The 10,831-nt window shown below is 47.8% G+C and overlaps 1 long non-coding RNA gene and 1 other non-coding gene across 2 annotated transcripts in view; one reads left to right on the plus strand and one right to left on the minus strand.

Moving 5' to 3' along the window:
- LOC131481091 (uncharacterized) overlaps positions 1–6,386 on the plus strand; it is a 66,081-nt gene extending 59,695 nt beyond the window's left edge. The window contains exon 3 of the long non-coding RNA XR_009246026.1: positions 6,209–6,386. This is a non-coding gene — a long non-coding RNA (uncharacterized LOC131481091). The remainder of the gene's footprint in view (positions 1–6,208) is intronic.
- LOC118757534 (U6 spliceosomal RNA) lies at positions 561–664 on the minus strand. The gene has a single exon (XR_004995246.1). It is a non-coding gene; the product is annotated as a U6 spliceosomal RNA (small nuclear RNA).
- Positions 6,387–10,831: the final 4,445 nt, after the last annotated feature.

The raw sequence follows: 10,831 nt of genomic DNA on the forward strand, positions 1-10,831 counted from the left end.
GATAATGACCTTCCTGTTCAGAGTTTTTGATTTAGCAGGTGGCTTTGAGCCCCAGAGCCCATCCATTGAGCAAGGACCTGAAGCCGGCTGCCCAGTTGCCAGACTCTCGATGCTGCTGTTCTGGCCCTTGATTTGCAGGTGTGTTCATTTGCTAGCGTGGCCTTACCCGTGTACCACAAAGCAGGAGCCTGAAAACAAGCCAAGTTGTTCTTTCACAATCCTCAGCGGTGAAAGGGGTTGAGGAGTGAGATCAAGGTGTTGGCAGGCTTGGCTCCTTCTGTGGACCTCATGTCCAAGCTTCTGGGGGGCAGTGTTTGGCATTCTGTGGCTTCCTCCTGATCTCTGCCTTCATATTCTTGTATTATTATTTTTTTAAATTTAGGATGCATTTTCATAGGCTCTGGGATTTCCATTACTTCCTCCCAAAATTCTCTCCTTCCCTCCCGCAGTGATTTCCCCTATAGTACCACACAGTATAGTCCTTCATAAGCAGTCATAAATTCATCGGTTCGCTGTTTCAGTGCATCCTGACACTGCAGATATGGACAATGGGAGAGAGTAAATATATGGACTGCTTCCCTAATTTGCATATTATCCTTGCGCAGAGGCCATGCTAATCTCTGTATCGTTCCAATTTTGGTATATGTGCTGCTGAAGTGAGCACCAAACACCCTGTTTTTAAGCAAGATCACATTCTGAGGTTCATGGGATTGGGATTTCAGGTCAACTCGTAACACCAGCTGAGGCTGCTTCAGTTGTTGGGTTTATTAAGCTATACAGCCTTTGTGTGAGGTTTGAGTTCAGCAAACCAATGTTGAATAAATAGAATTCTTTCTTATCTAGATATAGAGGCATAGTAAGCCTGCAGACATCACTCTAAGGCCTGGATTATCTAATACTTACAAATAAGGGAGACTTGGTTAAACACATTTGCTTCTTACATTCTATAGGGCCTTGTTTGATTTCTCATTATTTGATTCTCCAACTAAAAGAGAGGCCAGGTATTTTGACGCAAATGAGCTGATGTTTTATGTCTAGCCCTAGTGATTGTAGCAGAACTAGGTAGGAATATGTGAACTGGAGTTTCTCCCAGCCTTGCAGTATAGCTCTATCCCACCACAGGTTAGTGCGGTATGCTCAGTTTCCCATGATACAATTGTGTCTCGTGTGGAACCAGGAAGAAGGAGCCATCATGCTGGTTTGAAGTCCGTGTGGAGATGCCATGAAACCCTTGAAAGCTTTCTGCATGCTACACTGCCCCTATTTGTAGATTCAATTAGGACACTATGCCCTATCAAGAAAGGGACTGATAAGAGGGAGGGGCCGTTCTTTTGCTCTTGACCATGTGTACGGATCTTTCTCTGACGTCCTCCCACCCTTGCTCCTCATGGACAATTAACTGCCTGGCCTGCGCATGATGAATATCTCTCATGAAGCAACACAGATAGAATGAAAATACACATGCAACAATAGGAGCTTTCATGGGAAAATATACATTAAAGCAGAGAAAAATCTTCCAGTTTAAAACTCACATAGCTTCCGGCGCCTCCTTAGCAGACAGCAAGGAAAGACAACCACCGAGTGCTAGCTCTCCTTGCATGCTCAGGACAGGAAAACAAATAATGGGTGTATTAAGCAAAAGCTTATCTTTCCTTGCTTCCTCCGCATTTCTTCTTTGTTGTGCTGGGCCCCAGTGATATCTATGTCATATGGTTACACAAACCAAATGACTGGATTTTAGCTCATTTTCTTTTTTTCCTCCTGCAATTGATTTCTACTTTCTGACCTCCTGCAGAAGCTCTTAGCAACATGGTACCCAGGGGTGGTCTCAGCACTTCCCTATGCAGCCACCTTTTCCTACATCCTTCTCATCCTGCTGACCCGTCAGGGTCTTGCCTGAAACAGCTTTGTATTCCTTGCAAGTATCTGCAGAGAATTTTCCATGTCCTTCTGCCCCTGCTGACATTTGCCATTGAATAATAGCCTAAATATACATTAATGGCATTTTCAGAGAGGTGTGTGTCCCTCAGTATGCTCAACATAAACACCTGCTCCTTGCTGATTGTAGTTGGTAGAAAGCTCTCTTTTCCCAAGGCTTAGTCCCATTGTCCCTGGTTTCTGTCTCTGTATTTTCTGCTGCTCTGACCTGGGGAAGGGACTTCCAATTGTCTGTGTTTGGTAAAAAAGAGTAGCTTTCTGAGTGGAGCTAAGTCTCAGGTGTGTTCCTTGTTTTTTTTTTTTTTAATTGAAAGGCAGATATACAGAGAGGAGGAGAGACAGAGAGGAAGATCTCTCATCTGATGATTTACTTCCCAAGCAGCCGCCAAGGCCACAGCTGAACTGATCTGAAGCCAGAAGCCAGGAGCTTCTACCGGGTCTCCCACGTGGGTGCAGGGTCCCAAGGATTTGGGTTGTCCTTAACTGCTTTCCCAGGCCAGAGGCAGGGAGCTGGATGGGAAGCGGAGCTGCTAGGATTAGAACCAGTGCCTATATGGAATCCTGGTGTGTTCAAGGCGAGGACCTTAATTACAAGGCCATTGGATATTTTGATGATGTTTACATAGTTGATTAGGGTAGGGAGTGTCGAGGATTAGGGGAAAGTGGGTGAAATCATTGTTTTCACATTTTCTTTTTCTTTCTCCTGTGTCTGGGGGAAGGTTGGAGATAAGGGGAGAAGTCACACCCAGCCTCCCAACTGCCTCAGTACTCAGGGATGGGGAATGACCACCTGATATCATCCCAGGGTCCCTGATGTGTAGCATGCTTTGAGAGTTCTGCGTAAGTGGTTTCGATAGTTCTGAAGTGCTATTGATCTGGCTGATCCAAGGATGAGGAAATCCTTCCAGGGTTCATTGGCTGACATAGAGACTCCATCTTAGAGTCTCCATTTGCCAGTTATTTGCTGTCAATGATGGCTGGGGATAGTTGAGCAATTTGTTCTGTCCTCATACCTATGCTGTAGTACCAGATGTCCTCTGAAGGACCGAATGGACTGCCATATCCTCCATGTGCATCTGTGTATGCCATCTACTGCTCTGTCTTAGCCATGAAGAGGCCCAGTTCTGACATATGCATTCTATGGTCAGTCCACAGATCCTGCAATTCTCCCCATGGTGGGAGTTCTGAGACCAGGGATTCAGTTGAGGTGATCCCCACAGAAACTTCATCTGAGGTGATCCCAGGCTTAATTCTTGTGTGTGCTTACCAGTGCAGGGTCTAACTCAGTCCATCACCTGCATCAGCCTATACACACACTAGTAGCTACAATGGCTTTGTCATTTCTGTTTCCAGCCCCATCTTTTATGCAAATCAATGGATCCAGGGGCCTAGACCAACCCAGCCCATTACAGACTCGGCCCTTATGTATACCAGCAGACACTGTTGCCTAGTTGGGACAATTCCCACAACCTTCCACCAGACCTGCCCCCAGCCCTGGTTCCTGTGCTTGCTTGCCAATATGTGCAGAAGACTGATCCAGTCTGCTCCACATTCAATTCAGCTCTTGTACACATCAATGGGCACTAGAGCCTAGTTTGATCCAACTGATCCTACTATCCATCCCACACTCATGTTGGTGGGTACCACCGCAGGTCTAGCCAGGCCCTCCCCTATCCCTGATTCTCATGTTCACTAGTGGGAGTTGCAGTCCATCAGAGAGGTACCCACTGTTTCCCTATTGGCCCCCTCTCAGTTCCAACTCTTACAGTCTCCAAATGCTTTTACAGTTTAGCTTGACAAGATTTGCCTCCAGTCCCAGCATTTGTCAGTTGATGCTGTGGCAAAGCACAACCAACCTACACTTACTCTGCCTCAAGCCTGGCCCAGTTGGTTAGCCCAGCCTGATTCACCCCCAACCCAAAACACTTGCGGGTCATCAGGTGTTGTAGCCCTGCCTGGCCTGGTGGGCTCCCAGTCCCAGTCCTCACACTCATCAGTGGGAGAAGTGGCCCAGCTGGGGAGGCTGTGCTATCCCCCCATCAGGCTCACACCCACCCCCACTGGATCTCTCGTGTACTGGTGAGTGCTGCAGCCTGTCCTGGCATATCCCACCTCACCCTGGCATTTGTTGGCAGGTACTGCAGTCTGACCTGGCCCGGTCTGCACTCAGTTCCAGTTTATGCTGGTGGTTGTTGCACCCTAGCCAAGCCCAGTCATCCCCCAGTCCTTTTCCTAAGGTGAACTGACTGGTATTGTGGCCTGACCTGGCCTGTCCTGCACCTCTTTCTGCTTTTCAAATCTGCTAGTGGGTGTTATGAACTGACCCTGCCTGGCCTGCCCCGATTTGACTCACATGTGCTGGTGGGTACTGTGATCTGGCTTGGTCCCAAGCTCCTCTATCAGTTCTCCTCCCAGTGGTAGATCTCCCAATTCTTGGCCCAGACTAACTTAATCCACCTCCTGTCATGGCAGGAACAGTGGCCTTGCCCCACTGGGCTACACCCATTCTAGTTCTTACTGTTGGGTGTTACAGCCCAGTCACAAACTGGTCCACACCTAGACATACTTCTTTGGTGGTTCAGTGGGAGCCAAGACCTAGCCCAGCCTGTCCTACCCACCCTTGCTCTCATGAGCTACAGGGGGTACTAGATCCTAGCCCAGTCTGGCTAACCCCAGACCCAGTCCACACCCATGTTGAGAGACCCTGCAGTCATGTTCAGCCCAGATGACCACTTCTATTCCAGTTCTCATGCTCACCAGTGGGAACCACAAGCCGGCCAGGATATCTCCTTAGTTCTCTAATCAGGCCTGTTCTCAGCCATAGATCTTGCATATGTCAGTGGTTGTTCTGACCCAACTCAGCATAGCCCATCCCCATCTTGGCCTTTGCTATCAAATTCTAAGGCCTGACCTATCCCAGCCCACCCTGAGTCCCAGCTTTCGCTGGCAGCCTAGCCTGCCCAGTCTTCTCCCATCCCTGGTTCATGCAAACTGGTAGGTGTGATAGCCTTGGCATGATCTGCTTTCCAGCCTGGCTCCTGCACCTGCCAGTGGAGTAAGGTTAGCCTGACCTGCCTAGTCTGCTGCCCTCCAGAACCAACCCATGCACTTGCTGATGAGTGGAGCTACCTTGCCTAGCCTGACCAATACCCAGGCCTAAATCACATGTTTACCAGTGAGCTATAGCCCACCGTGGGAGTTTCCCAAGTTCCCCCACCAGGTCCACTCCTAGACCCAGATCTCACACATGCCATCGGGTACCAGGCCCTTACCCAGAGTAGTCTGCCCCCTCCTTTCTGGCCTATGGATGAGCTGGTGGATGTTGCAGCCTGGGTTACCCCACACTCTATTCGTGGGTGTGCTCGTGGGTGCTGCAGCCTAGGAGGCTTTTTAAATGAAGAATTTCATGATCATATCTTTGCTGTGAGCTCATTCAAAATCATCTCTGGTTGTTTGAAACCTCAATGCATTCTTGTCAGCTGCAGTTCCCTGGTGGTTCTTGTGGGCAACCCAGCCAGGAAAGTGCTCTTGAGACCAGGGGTTGGAGTCCAAATACAGAAAGTATCTTGGGGAAGAAAGCTGTCCACACCACAATGTTACTCAAATGACAAACACTTACAAAGCTCCTGGAAATTAGGCATTTGCAGTAGCAGCTCAGTTGCCCCCAGTTAATATGTCTTTTTAATGAGCATAGATCTGTGCCTCTTTAGCATTCAAGATTTCATTCCAACACCTGCCAGCTGCTTTGTTCTGTTGGATTCAATAGCAACACAAACAGGTGGCTGAGGAGCTGGGGGGACACAAAGTCATCCTGGTGTTCCCAGGGGCTCATCCTGCCACCAAACAAACTTTGAGTCAGACAGCAGCGATCCCTCCTTTCTCATCAATGATAAACTCACCCATGGAGATAATCATGATTTTGTTTTGGAGATGGCGGTTCCCTTTGTATTTGTTCTGTGATTCCATTAGGCTTTGTTATTCTGTTTACTTACACCCAGTGGCACCTACCTTGTGGGTCAGTCATAGGAGAGCATATGCAATTTCTGCCAGCTTTCTGATACCCCTCAGTGGGAGAAATAATTGTCAGTGTTCTATGCCGAATGTTCCTCACCTAATTGTCTCACCACTGCAGGGTATATGTCTGATGTCTTGGACTGATCTGTTTGTGCATGTTTATGTCTTTTAACAACATCTTGAATAATTTAGGAGCAATGCTAGATTTTAGAGTGTGGCCAATATTTTGTCTAAATCATGCTTCCTTCTTAAGCAGGATATTTCATGCAACTGAAAGCACAGGAAAAAAAAACTGCTGCTCAAGAAGACTCATGGTGACACAAAGTTGGGCATCCCAGGCAGCCGATCGGGCTCCTGGACACCTGCTGCCCATCAAGGTCAGCTTGTGCTCTGAGAGGGAGGTGTTGGTCCTGGCTCCTGACATCAGCCTGGATGCCTTGCTAAGTGTTCTGCTTGTTCTAAGCTATCCCAGTTAATGAAAAGTAATCATGAAAGAGGAAATAATGCCTTCTAGAGTTCCTGAACCAAGCTGACGGCTTAACCACAGGGAGGAAGAAGGACCATGGTTTTCACCAGTTTTGTGTTTCTTTTTCTTGTGCCTGTGATCTGACTCTGTGGGAAGGTAAATCAGCTCTGGAGAGGCATTGGCGGAGGGTGGTGGCAGGGAAATAAAAAAAATCAGAGTATGGATATTCTAGAATTCTCTAGAACATGCAGAGATCTGTGCCACTTGGACAGCAACCTTGCATCTTCATGCAGGCAAAGAATCTGGGCCAAAGACCATGCTTTCCTCACTGTTTCTTTATAATAGGGTTTCAGGTAAGAGGCCGAATTTCACCTGCTATATCTAGAGGTCACAACGTTGCTCTTGTCACCAGAGATGGCCCTCTTTGTCATGCTTCCCTCTTGGGAATTTTCTGCATGTAGATTTGGGGAGGGAGACAAGGTGGGAAACTGAAGTAGCAGTGCTCATATGAGACGCAAGTCTTCCTTGCCAGAGCTCCTTCTCACAGGCTTCTGGCAAGGCATGAATTCATAGCTTATCAACAGCCTCCAGCCTCTGTCTCAAGCAGAGTCTGCTTGAGACAAGCCTGTTGCTGAACAAACTGTTACTTGTTGGGTTGAGAGAGAACATATACCACGGGGCACTGGGAGTCTCAGTAAAGGGATCAGCAGTTGCTCTTCAGTGCAGGAAGGAGATATTTAGTCGTTTTTGTGCCTTGGACAAAATTTGCATTTTGCCCATGTTTAGGCACAATTATAGAGTGCTCCTGTTTCGTTCTGATTTATCATAGGCTTAGAGTGGCCTGCTCTGATATTGGCATTTCGTGAATTAAAAGAAAATTTAAGTTTCTATTTATCTGTGTGGGGGGTGAGAGAAACAGAAAGAGAGAAAGAGAGAGAGAGAGAAAGAGAGAGAGAGAGAGAGAAAGAGACAGAGAAAGAGAGAGAGAGAAAGAAATCTACTGATTTGCTGTCCAAATGCCTGCAGTGGCAGTGGCTGGGGATAGAGTAAGCAAAGAAGGGAGCCAGGACAGGGGGTCTGGTGGAGCCTCAGTCACCTGAGTAAGGTACTTGGGTCCACCTGCATGCCAGGCCTGTGAGCCCTGTGGGTGTGGGTTCAGTGGGGCCCGGGTTGACTGGCTTGGAGCCTTGACCAACCTGCGAGAACTGGTCCTCTTCAAAAAAAAAGGCAGGGTAGTAGACAGCTGGCCCAGATCCACATGGAGGCTATGACAGCCCATTGAGCCCTTTAGGGGGCAGCTATACCATTCCAAAGGAAGGAGGACAGAACAGCTTGGACACCTACCCCAGCCAAACGATGACAGCAAATATCTGGGTGAATGAAGACTCTGAGGTCGACTGTGTCAGCTAATGGACCTTGAAAGGGTTCCCTTATCCTTGGATCAGTGAGATTGACAACATTTCAGAACTATCGAAACCACTTAAGCAGAACCTTTGGAGTGTGCACCACTTTGGGAACCAGGGTTGATATCGGGTGGCCATTCCCCAACCCTGGGTACTGGGCGGTTGGGAGGTTGTTTATGGCTTCTGCCCTTATCCACCCCAACTGTTCCGGAAACAGGAAGGAGAAATAGAAAATTTGGAAGCAATGATCACACTCATTTTTCCGTAATCCTTGATCCATCCCACTCTGATCAACTATGTTAATATCACCTAAAATAAAATAAAAAATTTTTTAAGAATTTAAAAGGTTTTTGATTTAAAATAAAAAAAAAGGGAGGCAGGAACTCAGCTGTGCAATCTGGGTCTCTAACATGGGTAACAGAGAACAACTGCTTCAACCGTCACCTGCTGTTGCTCAAGGTCTCCATTAACAGGGAGCTGGAATCGGGAGCCAGAGATTGAACCCTGGTATGTGGGCATCTTCATAGATGTCCTAACTGCTGGGCCAAATGTCCACCCTGATTTCATGGACCCATGTATGTTGTTTTTAAAGATTTATTATTATTGGAAAGCCGGATAGACAGAGAGGAGAGACAGAGAGGAAGATCTTCCATCCGATGTTTCACTCCCCAAGTGAGCCGCAGCGGGCCGGTGTGCGCCGATCCGAAGCCGGGAACCAGGAACCTCTTCCGGGTCTCCCACGCAGGTGCAGTGTCCCAAAGCTTCGGGCCGTCCTCCACTGCTTTCCCAGGCCACAAGCAGGAAGCTGGATGGGAAGTAGAGCTGCCGGGATTAGAACCGGCGCCCATATGGGATCCCGGGGCTTTCAAGGCAAGCACTTTAGCCGCTAGGCCACGCTGCCGGGCCCCCATGTATGTTTAATAAGGCCCAGCTAGCACTGTGAGCACTTGGTGTTGTAGCAACACCAAGTCCAACCAACACAATTCTCAGATTTCAGGGCTTACTTTCCTTGTTCTTAATCTGGTAGACTCTTGCATAGCCACACTGATGATTAAAAGACAGAAATACTTTTGTATAGTTTAGAAATTAGCCATTCCTGTGAACTTTGGAAAGGTTCTCTCTTGCAAACTCTGCACATTTGTAGACCTGCCCACAGCCTGTCAGAGAGGCAAAGCTAAGGATCCGGTGGGTCTTGCTGCAGCTCAACTTCCAGTGTTAATGGCCATGTGGCACCTGTTGCAACAGTTCTGAATATCATTCTAGCTTTGGAGTTGTAGCTCCTCTGCAGCAAGACTGAGAAGAGGCAAGAAGACCGAAGAAAGGTGGAGGGAGAGAAGAGGAAATGGGGAGGAAACAAGGGGCCAAAGAGAAAAGAATGAGAGCCAATTTAGTGAAGATAGGAAAAGGTGAAAAGTTATCTAGAAAATGAAGCAGAAAAAGTGAGCTTAACAAAGGCTAGGCACTAGAAAGAGCGAGCTGAGAAGGAAGGGGGAAGAAACGATGGAAGAAGGGGATGCAGAATAAGAAGTAGAGGATAGTCGGGGCCAAGACACTGTCTTAGGGTCTTAGACCTCAGTTCAATCGTGTCCAAATGAGTATGCCGCCAGCTGGAGCTTGGGAAATAGCCACTTTGTTCGACAGAAGTGTGCCTGCAGCTGGATTGCATTTGACCGGGTTTAACTTAGAAAGAAAGGAAGGAAATGCAGCTCTGTGGTCCAGGGACAGCTTGTGGCTGTTTCCCAAGTATCCAGAAGCTGTTTAGGACTCATAACTTGGTGCCCTCACTGCCTTTCTTTCTGCCTAAATCTCAGGATGATCTTGGTAATCATGACTTGCCCGGGTTCCTGGGTAGGCATGACCAATCACATCCCCTTTGAGTTAGGATGAAAAGCTGCATGCCTTCACTTGTCTGGCAAGTCTCCAAAAGAAAAGGCAGTGAGAGTAGAGGGTAAAGGAAGCTTTAAGGAGACCCTTGATGAACCATACAGAAATGCAGGTGAGGCCTGTGCTTTTCTGCCTGTGAAGAACTTACACAAATAACTAGCAGGAACGTGGGAGTGGGCTGGAGGACATGCATGAGATCCCTTTCCTTTGAAGCCTTGATTCTTTGAATTGATAGCATAAGCCTCGGTTCCCCATGGGCACACAGGGATATTTGAAGGCATCAATTAAAAGCAAAGAGCAGGTAAGAACCAAGCAGTGGAAACAGCATGTGGGTAGATAAGTCTCAGGAGCCCAGATAGACTTGGAAGTACACGCCATCCTGAGCACACAGGGCGGCTCTGGTGCTCCTGGGTGTTGTGGGCAGTCAGTCTTTGTGGATTCTTCCCAGTATCCAGTGGTGTGGGGGTAGAGGCAGGTATCTGTGAAACGTGGCCAAAGTAACCAAGGAGTGACTATTCCATTTAACCTCTCATTAGAACTTCACAGTGTTTCTCCTGAGGAAGACATTAATACCCATTTCCACAATCACTTTCGGAAGAGCTGCCATCAGCCTTGGGTCTTCCTGTGTGTGTGCAAGTTTCACCTGAGAGAGATCATTGCTGCAACTGCCACTCTTGGTGAGGGAGGGCCCCCTTTGCCTGTGCTTTAGGGTCTGTGTCGCAATCTCTTCCTCTGAGATGTTTGACTGTGAATGTCCTTGGAGATATGGTCAGGTAGCAGTCATTCATTTCCACAGAATGGAATTGCTTTGAGCTCCCACGTACTTGGTGGTCTCCTACCATCGTGGAGACACCATGCACATACTGCAGATGGTCATGGACATTAGTTCGAGTTAGAAGGTTGCACACAGCAATCCCAAATCTGAGCAGTCTTTTCTGTTTCTATTGTGTTCCATAAGGTCTGGTAACTCCGGGAGAAAGTTCAGCTTCTTCACTGTGATGGACCTGTTAGGAGCTGTTCCCCTGGATGACACAAGCATTCAGGTGTCACCAGGAAGAATTCCTCTACTTCTTTCCTTTTGAGGTGACACTTTTTATCAGTATAGAATCTCACCCTGTTCCAGATG

Source organism: Ochotona princeps, chromosome 9, assembly GCF_030435755.1.
Source record: "Ochotona princeps isolate mOchPri1 chromosome 9, mOchPri1.hap1, whole genome shotgun sequence".
Classification (NCBI taxonomy): Eukaryota; Metazoa; Chordata; class Mammalia; order Lagomorpha; family Ochotonidae; genus Ochotona; species Ochotona princeps.